Consider the following 14,698-nt stretch of genomic DNA (forward strand, 5'->3'; position numbering starts at 1 on the left):
AGATGGTGGACAAATTTAAACAAACAAGATAGAATATAAGCACTAAATTTGTGGGAATTTCTTTCAAGTGAAAGTTTTAGAAAGTTTCATGGTAATCACCTGTTAGAGGCAATATTTAATCTTTTAAATGAAGGGGCCAGTATATGAAAACCCAAATGAAGAACAGTGGGGAAAATAGCTAATCTAAACAGTTCTGTTTAGATGAAGTATGGAACCCATGACAATGAAAGGTGAGACTAAAACTTGTAAAAGCAGACTAGAATATGAATGTGGAAGCCTGGACTATTCAGTTATTAATTTAAATTTCAGTCTATACTCAGTGGGGATTGTATTAATGATTTGGAATGGAGAATTGACATGAACAGAGATTTATTTTTTTTAATTATGAAAAGAGAACATTAAATCACTAAAATGAAAGGAATTAGTGATAGACAAACCCTACTGGTTTTGGCCAGACTTATAATATACAGTTCAAGAAGCATTCTGCTTTTATCAGATTAGCCTCTGATTAGTTGCTCAGTCATGTCTGACTCTTTGCAACCCCATGGACTGTGGCCCACCAGTCTCCTCTGTCCATGGGATTCAACAAGGCAAGAATACTGATGTGGATAGCCATTCTTTTCTGCAGGGTATCTCCCTGATTCAGGGATTGAACCCTGGTCTCCTGCACTGCAGGCAGATCCCTTACCCTCTGAGCCATCAAAACCCTCATATTATATAAAGGTACATTAAGTCCTATCTTTCTTCCTACCTTTCCCCAAGTAAAGATTGTAATCTGTAACATGTAATTGCTAGTAACAATTATCTGTAAGAAGTAATTAAAGATTGTAGTCTATAACAAATAAGTATATCATATTTTTTTTCTAGACTTTACTACTATTTTTATTTTGGAATATTGGTAAATATTCCTTCATTAAAGCAATTTATAACAGAGACAGAGAGAAAAAATATGCCATGTGGCATTTTTTAGTATATCTGGAAAAAGATTGATCAGTAAATCATGTTAATGTCATGTTAATGAAGTGCTTTATTTTTAAAAATTATTTCCAAACTGGATTAATTTTGTTTTTCATTTTATATACACAGCTACCAATCACTATCTCTCAGCCCTATGTGTCTCCTCGTTGTAGTGGTAGAGATAAGAAACAATTCTTGCTCTAGTGGCTAATAATGGAGTTGACTCCCTAAGAGACACATGTGTTTAAATATAAATAACCACAAAGAAGTGACCCAAGACAGTAATGAAACAAAATAAACAGTATACATTATAAACAAAATGCATACTCTGAGCTGAATAAGGAAAAAATCAGTGTCTTGAAGCCATAAAAATATGAATATTTGAAAGATGGAGCCAATAAAACACCTGCCTCTGGATTTTCTAAGCTAAGCAACCATAGGAAATGGCAGTGTAAAATTAGAATACATTCCAAAACAACTTAAAAAAAAGCACTTTGAGACCTGTGGAAACTGATGAACCATGTCTTAGGATAAGCGGTAATTTCACCAAACCAGGTGAAAAACACTAGATTAAGCAAAGGTATCATAGGAGTTTTAGCTTAAAGATTTTTCATTCCATAGATTTTGAGCTATGTATTTTTTAGAGTTGAAAGTTATAGTAAGTTGTATTCAAATTTTCTACTCAAAAGGCAAAAGTTTTCACTTTTTCCACCTGTCCTTAGAGCAAATATTCCCTAAACAGAGCATATATTTTATTATAAAATGAAATTAATTTTAACTACAATCTGATACATGACATTGTTGATATCTTTACCCTCCTCTCTTGTTCTCCCTAAACCCTTTTTTAAAGAGTTAAAATATTAGGCTTCTTTAGAGTTCATGAAGTATGGAATCAGGAATCAGGCATATCCTTTGCTTTGTTTTTCCCTCTCATTTAAATAACTTGAAGGCAACCTAACTGAAATCACCACGTGAGTGTTTTCCTTTGCCCTCAAACTTCTGTTGCCATACTGATAGCAGAAGAAATGTATAATACTGAAAATATCTAATAATTCAAGGAAAGAATGGTCTAATTCTGACATCCTATGTGTGTGTAGTGGGCTGAGGGTGGGCATGTGGGACCAGATTTTGACAGAGCAAAAGCTGAATAATTCCTCATACAATTGAACAAAATATGACAAAGGAGAAACTAAAGTGGGATAAAAAAAGTTGAATTCATGAGATGATATCTATCTGAACCTCAAAACTTCAGGAAAGTTTAAGTCTATAAAATGTTTATAGAGATAACATATCTGAGTTAAGGATCGAAGCATTCCAAGGCAAGAGAGTTCCTTAATGTGCCTTAAGTAAGCCCTTTAATGCTATGGATACAAGCAAAGCATTAATACATGGATGACTGATTCTGGGAAAGGATTTCCAGCCTTAGGTAAACAGTTGCATTCTTTGAGTCCTAATTTAAGCCTTTACAAATTGAATGTCTGTCTATTTCTACTAAAAAACTACCTTCAGTTTGGCGCCAAAGATTTTTAAAGCTCCTGAGGAGAGTCAGAGATCAATAAGGATGTTTGATTTTAAATAATAAAATCCATCATGGAGTCAGTGGAAGATGCTGGAAAGAAGGCTAATCCATATGGCTGTTGTTATAGTTTCTAGTTTTGAATGAGTCCTCACTGGAAAATTGTGCTAAAGAAAAGAGAAAGATTTGGACATTAAGAAAGAGGAATAAAATGTACTTTTAGCCAAAGTACATATTTTTTGCAGGACAGTATTAAGAAAGACAAATGAAATCGGTCTTCAAAGTATTGGGTTTGCTTTCTTCCTAAAAAATAGAGAACTAAGATAAGTGTATAAGGGAGCAGGTAGGGTTAGGGAAGGTACATTAGGCTAAGTGAATTTCTTTAGAAGCATTTTACTAGGCTCTGTTATGAACCGAATGTTTATGCTCCCCTAAAATTCATAAGTCAAAACTATGCCCCTCTATGTGATGGTGTTAGGAGGTGAGGTCTTTGGCAATTAGGATCAGATTACCAGAGGGTGGAGCCCTCATGAATGGGATTAATGCCCTGAGTCAGAGGACCCTTCACTAACTGTCTCTCAACTTGTGAGAATACTAGACGTCAGCAGTCTGGAAATCCCTCTTCTGGAAATCCAAAGAGGGCTCCTGCCGTAACTCTAGTGTGCTTGCACCCTGATTTTGGACTTCCCATTCTCCCAAACCATGAAAAAAAAAAAAAGTTTCTGTTGCTTTTAAACCACTCAATCTACGGTATTTTTTGTTATATATATGGTATTCTGAAGGGACTGAGACTCTATTGTGCTTTGATGAAGAGGCAAGGTGGAAATTTTATTTATATCACCCCCTTTGTTAGTAGAAGTTCTGAAAATGGTTTACTGTTAGCAATGCTAAATTAGGAAGGTTCAGAGAAGTGAAATTCACTTCCTCTAAGAAATCTGAGTTGTTAGAATCACTCTAGTCTTAGACCTATACCAGGATTTGGAGCTCATATCTTTACATGCCAGTGTCAGGAACTCAGCTGAACTGGGGAGAGAGCTGAGTTGCCAGGTGAGGGAGTAGCAATTAAAGCAGCAAACTTTAAGCCTTTAATCACTTACTGAGATGCCATAAGCAAGCATCTGAAACTGAGGAATGACTGACTCCCCTGAGCATTTTCCCCCAAGGAAGGATAGACAGGTGGAGGGGCTAGTGGGTCAGCACAGGTGTAAGACCCTTGACTGTTGAGGGCTCCGCTGACAAAAGGCTCTGGTAGGTCTATGGACTCTAGGCTACTGAACTCGGGGTGGGGGGCTGGAGCAGGGTGAGGTGTGGAAAAGTACTGGGTACTGAGTCAGAGTGGGGAAAAATATCTTCAAGATTTCCTTAAGGAATTCTTGGCAGAGACAGCTGAAGAGGAGCCTAGCTGAAGGCCTCAGATGGAGAGACCTAGGGATAAAAGTACCCAGGCTGAGACTCTAAATAATGCAAAGACTGTGACCAGCCAGCAAGCCTGAGACCTTGACTGCAACTGCCCTGAGAGCCTGCTGTGCCCGAGTCTGGTGTGGGGAGGGCAGATTTCCCTGGTGAGGTCTGTCTGATAAAGCCTTTGTAATTGCCTATTATATCAGGTCTGAAAAAATCACATACAGGTTTTTAACCAGAAGCCAAACTCTTCAATCAGTTATATCATTTGAAAAATAAATGAGTTGCTTGCAGTTGCTTTGACCTGTTTCACTAGAATACAGAAAGATTTCTGAGAGAGACTGTGTATTTGATTATAAAGTCAAATAATGACCAGGAACTATTATGACTGTTTTTGAAAAGCCATAGTCATAGTGAAACAGTCCACAATAAGGTGAAAGATTAGTACAAATACTTCTGGTTTCATCTACTAATGAGTAACATGATTCATTAAATTTTAGAAGAATATAAGTCCTCGAAGTAAAAGATAATCAGCAATAATAGAAAAGTCAAACCCATCTCTGATGTATTGAGTGCTCTAAAAATGAAGAAGATAATTAATAAAATAGAAGGCAATATACTAGAACAATTTTAGTTTTTCAGTAATCACTCAAACACCAGAGAAACACTTAAACTGTTAGACCAGTTTTCACTGACTACGACTGCAACATGAATTTATTTTTTGGGATTGTTGAAGTTAAGGAAAGTCTATATGATTAAAAAGAGTAGGACAAGCTTTCAACAAAACCCAACAAATCACAAATGCTTATTTCATTCCTATAATCCTGGAAAACTTCAAAAATAGGTAAGAGAGAAAGCACATGTGTGCATGTGGCTTCATGTATTTTATATATATATATATATATATATATATATATATATATATATATATATATATCTCCTAATACATAAGGGAGAGAATCCTTTATTTGCACTTCTTCTGGATTTCCCAGCTATAACCCTTCTTAAATTTACCTGAGGTCAAAAAAAGCCCTGTGATCTAGTACAGACATACGCCTTACTGTATAGCTTATGCTGGAAGTCAGTGAAATAAAATCTTATAAGAACAGTTTCCAAAATGTATAATGGACTGTATCATCCTCAATAAATAGACTCAGACCCAAGCAATTTTACAGAAAAAATAATTTACCTAAAATTTCTGAGACTACAAATTAAATGAATCCAGTTCTACACAAAAGATAAAACAACCACTCCTTCCTTCCATAACTTCATAAATGCTACCTCTGTGCTTTTAAACTAAAATTTGAATCTTTCATACTCAAATATTATGTCTTCAGACTTTAATGAATTAAGTAACATGATCTTAGGAAAAGGTAATAGTATCAAAAGCCATATTTTGAATCAAATGTAGAATATATTGGAAAAAGAAGCAGAGGGAAAACAGTGTTAAAGTTTCACTGAGATAATTATTGCTTAGTCGAAGATTCTACACTCTTGTGGCAAGGCAAATGAGGTGACAATATTTGGCAAAAATCATCAAGTTCTGGAAGCAAAGATTTATATTAAATGTCATGGACAGAAACCAAATTTAATTTGTGTTAAATGAATAGAATCATAAGTTTACATTATATGATGAAAATGCTGCTTATTAGAAATGGAGATTTAGATAACATGACTCATTCAACATTTATTATATTAATGTAAATAATTGGAAAAATATGACTTACCTAGATGTTCTGCTGACAGTAAGAAGTAAAGAAATATGTCTTAAGGAAAGCTATGCTTATTTTTGCCTCTCGTGCTCCATGTTCTTAAAAAAAATACATTGTATGTTAAAACATTTCCTTTATTACAAATCTATTAGTTGGTATGGACTTCCCTTGTGGGGTAAAGAATTTGCCTGTCAATGCCGTAGACTCAGGTTCAATCCCTGGGTTGGAAAGATCTCCTGGAGAAGGAAATGGCAACCCACTCCAATATTCTTGCCTGGAGAATTCCATGGCCAGAGGAGCATGGCAGGCTACAGTCCATGGGGTAACAGAAGAGTTGGACACGATTTAGCAACTACATAACAACAGCAACATTAATGTGTGTGTGTGTGTGTGTGTGTGTGTGTGTGTGTGTGTGTGTGTGTGTATTTAAGCCAAGCTTGACTATTCTGTTCAGTTCAGTTCAGTTCAGTCACTCAATCGTGTCCGACTCTTTGCAACCCCATGAATTGCAGCACGCCTGGCCTCCCTGTCCATCACAAACTCCCTGAGTTTGCTCAAACTCATGCCCATCGAGTCGGTGATGCCATCCAGCCATCTCATCCTCTGTCGTCCCCTTCTCCTTTAGTTGTATACAATTAAAAGTACACATTTTTACTGATATCTACATCCCTTAAAGTATTATATTTAGGGAGTCTTTACTAGTTAAGCTGCATAGGAAAATCTTGAGATTTCCACTTAATAGTGAAAGGAATACAAATAGAGGAGTGTCTATTAATTCAAAGTCTTTTCTAAATGAAGTATATTTGTTTTACAACAGTATTTTTGCATATTATATTCAATTATAGGTTATTAGAAGATGATGGATATAGTGTATTTTAAATGTAATAATTTGTATCTGTTAATTCTATACCCCTGGTTTGTCCCTCTCCCCTTCGCTTTCCCCTCTGGTAACCACAAGTTTCCTATCTCTGTGAGTCTGTTTTGTATATACATTCATTTGCACTGTTTTTTAGATTCCACATACAAGTGATATATGGTACTTGTCTTTGATTTATTTGACAAAGCATAATATTCTCTAGGTCCATCTATGTTGCTCCTAATGGCAGCATTTCATTCTTTTTGTGGCTGATATTCCACTCTGTGTGAGTGTGAGTGTGAGTGTGTGTGTGTGCGAGTGCGCATCACATCTTCTTAATCCAATTGTCTGTTGATGGGCACTTGGCTTGTTTCCATGATAGCTTGGCTATTATAAATAGTGCTGCTATGAACAATGAGGTTCATGTTTCTTTGCAGATTAGGGCTTTTGCTTTTCTAGATATACAGGAGTGGAATTTCTGGATTGTACACTGGTTCTATTTTTAGATTTTTTTAATTTTTATTTTTTACTGTTGTCCACACTGGCTGCATCAGTTTACATTCCTATGAACAATGTACCAGGTTTCCCTTTTCCTTCATCCTCTGCAACATGTGTTATTTGCAGACTTTTTGATGAGAACCTTTCTGACAGGTGTGGGGTGATACCACATTGTGATTTTGATTTGAATTTCTCTAATAATTAGTGATACTGAGCATCTTTTCATGTGCCTATTAGCCATCTGTATGTTTTCTTTGGATAAGTGTCTATTCAAGCCTTCTGCTCATTCTTTGATTCAGTTTTTTTTTTGTTGTTGTTGTTGTTCTTTCCTGAAGTTGAGTTGTATGAGCTGAATGTATATTTTGGTTATTAACCTCTTGTCAACTGTATTATTTGCAAATCTTTTCTCATATTTCACAGGTAATTTTTTTCCTCATTTTGTTGACAGTTTCCTTTGCTGTGCAAAAGCTTTTAAGTTTAATTAGATCCCATTTGCTTATTTTTGCTTTTATTTATTTTGCCCTGAGAAACAGATTCAAGAAAATATTGGTATGATTTATGTCAAAGTTTTTTGCCTATGCTGTCTTCTAGGAGTTCATTTCATGTTCTACATTGAAGTCTTTAACACATTATATGTTCTTTTTTTTTTTTTTTTTTTTTTTGGTATGGTGTAAAATAATGGTCCAGTTTCATTACTTTGCATGTGGGTATAAGTTTTTCAAACACAATTTATAAGAAATTGTCTTTTCTCCACTGTATATTCTTGGCTCCTTTGTCATAAACTAGCTGACCATATATATATGTAAGCTTAATTCTGGGCTCTCTATTTTGTTCCATTGATCAATATATCTGTTTCTATGCAAATACCACACTTTTAAAATTACAATAAAAATTTTAAAAGTAAATTAATACAGTTTTGTAATATAGTACAAATTTTAGGACTATACTATATCTAGGAAAAATTGCACTGGGTTTTTAATAAGGATTGCATTGTACTTGTATATTGCTTTAGGTAGTATGGATATTTTAACAATATTGATTCCTCCAATTATGAACATAGAATATCTTCCCATTTATTTGGCTCTTTTTCAAATGATTTCACTTATGTCTTGTAATTTTCTGTATATACAGGCCTTTCACCTTCCTGGTAAAATTTATTCCTAAGTATTTTATTGCTTTTGAGGCAACTATAACTGGAATTGTTTTCTTAATTTCTCTAATAGTTCATATTTGTGTATAAAAAGACAATTTTTGTGTATTGATTCTGTATATTTTAATTTTACTGAATTCACTGGTTAGTTCTACCAGTTTTCAGTGGACTTGTTAAGGTTTTCTGTATATTATACCTTGTCATCTGCAGATAGTGAGTTTTAATTCTTCCTTGACAACATGGATTCTCCCCCCCACCCCCACGTCTAATTAGTCTGGCTAAGACTTTCAAAATCATGTTGCATAAAAGTGGTGAGAGTGTCTTGCTCCAGATCATACAAGAAAAACTTTCTAGCTCTTTACCATTGAGTATGACGTTAGTTGTCTTGTCATATAAGGCCTTTATTATGTTCCTTCCATACCACTTTACTGAGAGTTTTTATCATGAATGGATGCTGACTTATATTAAATGCCTTTTTACCATCTACTAACATAATAGTGGTCCACTGGAGAAGGGAATGCAAACCACTTCATTTTTCTTGCCATGAGAACCACAAAATAGTATGAAAAGGCAAAAACATAGGACACTGAAAGAGGAACTCCCCAGGTCGGTAGGTGCCCAATATGCTACTGGAGATCAGTGGAGAAATAACTACAGAAAGAATGAAGAGACAGAGCCAAAGCAAAAACAACACCCAGTTGTGGATGTGACTGGTGATGCAAGCAAGGTCCGATGTTGTAAAGAGCAATATTGCATAGGAACCTGGAATGTTAGGTCCATAAATCAAGGAAAATTGGAAGTGGGCAAATAGGAGATGGCAAGAGTTAACATTGACATTTTAGGAATCAGTGAACTAAAATAGACTGGAATGGGTGAATTTGATTCAAATGACCATTATATCTACTACTGTGAGCAAGAATCCCTTAGAAGAAGTGGAGTAGCCATCATAGTCAACAAAAGAGTCTGAAATGCAGTACTGGGATGCAGTCTCAAAAACAACAGGATGGTGCTCGCTTTGGCAGCACATGTACTAGAGTTGGAGCGATACAGAGAAGATTAGCATGGCCCCTGGGCAAGGATGACATGCAAGTTCGTGAAGCGTTCCATATTTAAAACAAAACAAAACAAAACAAAACAGGATGATCTCTGTTCATTTCCAAAGCAAACCTTTCAGTATCACAGTAAGCCAAGTCTAAGCCCCAACCAGTAATGCTGAAGAAGCTGAAGTTGAACGGTTCTATGAAGACCTACAAAACCTTTTGAACCAGCACCCAAAAAAAGATATCCTTTTCATTATAGGGGACTGGAATGCAAAAGTAGGAAGTCAAGAAACATCTGGAGTAACAGGCAAATTTGGCCTTGGAGTAAGGAATGAATTAGGGCAAAGGCTTACAGAGTTTTGCCAAGAGAATGCACTCATCATAGCAAACACCCTCTTCCAACAACACAAGAGAAGACTCTACACATGCACATCACCAGGTGGTCAACTCCAAAATCAGATTAATTGTATTCTTTGCAGCCAAACATGGAGAAGCTCTATACAGTCAGCAAAAACAAGACCGGGAGATGACTGTGGCTCAGATCATGAACTCCTTATTGCCAAATTCAGACTTAAATTGAAGAAAGTAGGGAAAACCACTAGACAATTCAGGTATAACCTAAATCAAATCCCTTGTGATTATACAGTGGAAGTGAGAAATTGATTTAAGGGACTAGATCTGATAGTCAGAGTGCCTGATGAATATGGACGGAGGTTTGTAACATTGCATAGGAAACAGGGAGCAAGATCATCCCCAAGAAAAAGAAATGCAAAAAAGCAAAATGGTTGTCTGAGGAGGCCTTACAAATTGCTGTGAAAAGAAGAGAAGTGAAAAGCAAAGGAGAAAAGGAAAGATATACCCATTTGAATGCAGATTTCCAAATAATAGCAAGGAGAGATAAGAAAGCCTTGCTCAATGATCAGTGCAAAGAAATAGAGGAAAATAATAGAATGGGAAAGACTAGCTGCTGCTTCTAAGTCACTTCAGTTGTGTCCGACTCTGTGTGACCCCATAGACGGCAGCCCACCAGGCTCCCCCGTCCCTGGGATTCTCCAGGCAAGAACACTGGAGTGGGTTGCCATTTCCTTCTCCAATGCATGCATGCTAAATCGCTTCAGTTGTGTCTGACACTGTGCGACCCTGTTGACAGCAGGGTCCTCTGTCCACAGAATTCTCTAGGCAAGAGGGAAAGACTAGAGCTCACCTCAAGAAAAGTGGAGATACCAAGGGAACATTTCATGCAAAGATGGGCTCAATAAAGGACAGACATGGTAGGGACCTAAGAGAAGCAGAAGATATTAAGAAGAGGTGGCAAGAACACACAGAAGAACTGTACAAAAAAGATCTTCACGACCCAGATAATCATGATGCTGTGATCTCTCACCTAGAGCCAGACATCCTGGAATGTGAATCCAAGTGGGCCTTAGGAAGCATCACTACGAACAAAGCTAGTGGAGGTGATGGAATTCCAGTTGAGCTATTTCAAATCTTAAAAGATAATGCTGTCAAAGTGCTGCATTCAATATGCCAGCAAATTTGGAAAACTCAGCAGTGGCCACAGGACTGGAAAAGGTCAGTTTTCCTTCCACTCCCAAAGAAAGGCAATGTCAAATGATGTTCAAACTACCACACAATTGCACTCATCTCACGCACTAGTTGGAGAAGGCAATGGCACCCCACTCCAGTACTCTTGCCTGGAGAATCCCATGGACGGAGGAGCCTGGTAGGCTGCAATCCACGAGGTCTCGAAGAATCAGGACACAACTGAGCGACTTCACTTTCACTTTCCACTTTCATGCACTGGAGAAGGAAGTGGCAGCCCACTCCAGTATTCTTGCCTGGAGAATCCCAGGGACGGGAGCCTGGTGGCTACCCTCTATGGGGTCACACAGAGTTGGATACAATTGACGTGACTTAGCAGCAGCAGCAGCACGCACTAGTAAAATAATGCTCAAAATTCTCCAAGCTAGGCTTCAACAATACATGAACTGTGAACTTCCAGATGTTCAAACTGGTTTTAGAAAAGGCAGAGGAACCAGAGATCAAACATGCAGCATCCGTTGGATCATCGAAAAAACAAGAGTTCCAGAAAAACATCTATTTCTGCGTTATTGACTATGCCAAAGCATTTGACCGTGTGGATTACTAGAAACTGTGGAGAATTCTGGAAGAGATGGGAATACCAGACCACCTGACGTGCCTCCTGAGAAATCTGTATGCAGGTCAAGAAGTAATAGTTATAACTGTACGTGGAACAACAGACTGGTTCCAAATCGGGAAAGGAGTACGTCAAGACTGTGTATTGTAACTCAGTTTATTTAACTTATATGCAGAGTACATCATGAGAAACGCTGGGCTGGAAGAAGTACAAGCTGGAATCAAGATTGCTGGGAGGAATATCAATAATCTCAGATATGTAGATGACACCACCCTTATAGCAGAAAGTGAAGAAGAACTAAAGAGCCTATTGATGAAAGTGAAAGAGGAGAGTGATAAAGTTGGCTTAAAGCTCAACATTCAGATAAGATCACGGCATCTGGTCCCATCACTTCATGGCAAATAGAAGGGAAACAGTGTCAGACTTTATTTTTTTAGGCTCCAAAATCACTGCAGATGGTGATTGCAGCCATGACATTAAAAGATGCTTACTCCTTGGAAGGAAATTTATGACCAACCTAGACAGCATATTAAAAATAAAAATGAAAGTGAAAGTTGCTCATTCGTGTCTGACTCTTTGTGACTCTTTGGACTTTACCAGCCCATGGAATTGTCCAGGCCAGAATACTGGAGTAGGTAGCCTTTCCCTTCTCCAGGGATCTTCCCAACCCACGGATCTAACCCAGGCCTCCCACATTGCAACCGGATTCTTTATCAGCTGAGCCACAAGGGAAGACCAAGAGTACTTGAGTGTGTAGCCTATCCCTTCTCCAGTGGTAGGCAGATTCTTTACCAACTGAGTTATTAGGGAAGCATATTAGCAGAGACATTACTTTGCCAACAAAGGTCCATCTATTCAATGCTGTGGTTTTTCCAGTGGTCATGTATGGACGTGAAGGTTGGACTATAAAGAAAGCTGAGCACCAGGGAATCAATGCTTTTGAATTGTGGTGTTGAGTATCTTGGAATGCGAGCAGATCCAACCAGTCCATCCTAAAGGAGATCAGTCCTGAATGTTCATTGGAAGGACTGATGTTGAAGCTGAAACTCCAATACTTTGGCCACCTGATGCGAAGAGCTGGCTCATTGGAAAAGACTCTGATGCTGGGAAAGAGTGAAGGCAGGAGGAAAAGGGGATGACAGAGGATGAGATGGTTGGTTGGCATCACTGACTTGATGGATATAAGTTTGGGTAAACTCTGGGAGTTGGTGATGGAAAGGGAGTTCTTGTGTGCTGCAGTCCATGGGGTCAGAAAGAGTTGGACACGACTGAGCAACTGAACTGAACTGAACTGAACTAATAGTTTGTTTTTTATCTTCTTTTTGTTAATGTAGTCATCACATTGATTACTATTTTGCCGATACTGATCCATTCTTTCATCTATGAAATAAATCCCACTGAACCATGTTGTGTAATCCTTTTAATGTATTAATGATTTCTCTTGCTAGATTATTATTGAAGATATTTACATTTATGTTCAACAGGGAATTTGGCCTATAATTTTATTTTCCTTTCTGTATTCTTGTCTGATTTTTGTAATTAAGATAATGTTGGATTTGTAAGATGTGTTTAGAAGTATTTCTTCTTTTTCTGTTGTGGCAACAGTGTGAGATGGATTGGTATTAGTTCTTTCAAATGTTTGACATAGTACCTAGTATTTGGTAAAAATACCAAGGGCATCATTCTGGCTCAAAAAATATAATAAACAAAAATTTAAGTTTAGAAAAATCATACAAACAGAGCTAACAGAAGCTTTGTAAAACCATGTCGCTTGGCCAACTTCATTAATGATCTTTATTAATTCTGTGAATTTTTGCATTCCTAAAGCAAAATAATTTTATTGTATAAATAAGTGGAAAAAACCTGTGATCATATTGTAAACTATGAAAGTTATTTGTAAAAATCAGTCATTCCTAGTTTTAAATGTGTAAGAATATACAAATAGAAATTTCTTAAATAAATGTGGTAAAAGGATTTCTATAAAAGCAATATGAAATCTTAATACATTTTTTACATTTAAGTACATAAAATATTTAATACATCTTATGTACATAAAATACTTAATACATTTTTATTAGGAGATCTTAATAAAAATTCTCTACATTAGTAGAAAAAATTAAAATTTCATTTAAAGTCAGGAACACATAAGTTTTCTACCACCATTACTTTTTTAAAAATATCTCCAAGGAGCAAGAAGAAGAAAAATTATAGTGTTTCACCGATAATTTGACTTTTGAAAAACTGAAGAAATTCTAATTTAAAAATGGCAGTTCTTAAGATAATATGGTAAAGTGGCTAAGCATAATATAAAGCAAAATGCCAATAGATTTTCTTAATTATTAAAATAAGCATCTGGAGAAGGTATTGTAAAAAAGCATAATTATAAAAACCAGATATCCATAAATTAAATGTATATAAAATTTTGACAGTTGTAGGTCAAAACTGAAATAATAGACACATAAAGTGAAAATGTGCATTACATATGTAAATGTAAAATGTAGCATCTTTTCTACAGTTGCACTGTTATATGTTAGATGACTATTTTATTAGCTGGGATTGTATTCTCTAGACTTATATATCCTACCATATAAACTTTCTTTCAGAATCATGTATGTTCAGTTTTATCTCTCATCAATGAAAACTTCATTTTCTTTACCTATTTAAAATGTGAACAATTTCTTTGGAAAACAGAAAAATGATCTAAGTTAAGTTTACATGCAAGTTTAAATATTATTTCCTTCACAACTATCAGTATATCAAGATACATATAAAATAAATATAACTTTCCATATATATGGAATTTAAAAAGATGGTAACGATAACCCTATATGCAAAACAAAAAAAGAGACACAGACGTACAAACAGACTTTTAGACTCTTTGGGAGAAGGCGAGGGTGGGAGGTTCTGAGAGAACAGCATTGAAACAAGTAAACTATCAAGGGTGAAACAGATCACCAGCCCAGGTTGGATGCATGAGACAAGTGCTCGGGCCTGGTGCACTGGGAAGACCCAGAGGGATGGGGTGGGGAGGGAGGTGGGAGGGGGGATCTGGAAGGGGAACACATGTAAATCCATGGCTGATTCATGTCAATGTATGGCAAAAACCACTACAATATTGTAAAGTAATTAGCCTCCAACAAATAAAAATAAATGAAAAAAAATATAACTTTCCAAACTATGTATTAATCTTTGAAAGAAATCCAAAAAGATTATATTTACATGTTTCACATGAATACAATTCTATTGCAGTTTCTATCTTCACTTTCTATATACATACATTAGTATCATTAATTTATTTATATATATGTATTTGTGTGTCAAACACATGGATACATACATGGATATATGCATACTTTACATTCATGAATATTATTTACAATCATAGTGTGAACCTATTCAAAATGACACAG

The 14,698-nt window shown here is 36.3% G+C and overlaps 1 non-coding gene across 1 annotated transcript; it reads left to right on the forward strand.

The window, feature by feature from the left end:
• The first annotated feature begins 9,096 nt into the window (after window positions 1-9,096).
• On the forward strand, window positions 9,097-9,203 carry LOC133058948 (U6 spliceosomal RNA). The gene has a single exon (XR_009693456.1). It is a non-coding gene; the product is annotated as a U6 spliceosomal RNA (small nuclear RNA).
• Window positions 9,204-14,698: the final 5,495 nt, after the last annotated feature.

This window comes from Dama dama, chromosome 6 (genome assembly GCF_033118175.1).
Source record: "Dama dama isolate Ldn47 chromosome 6, ASM3311817v1, whole genome shotgun sequence".
NCBI classification, from domain to species: domain Eukaryota; kingdom Metazoa; phylum Chordata; class Mammalia; order Artiodactyla; family Cervidae; genus Dama; species Dama dama.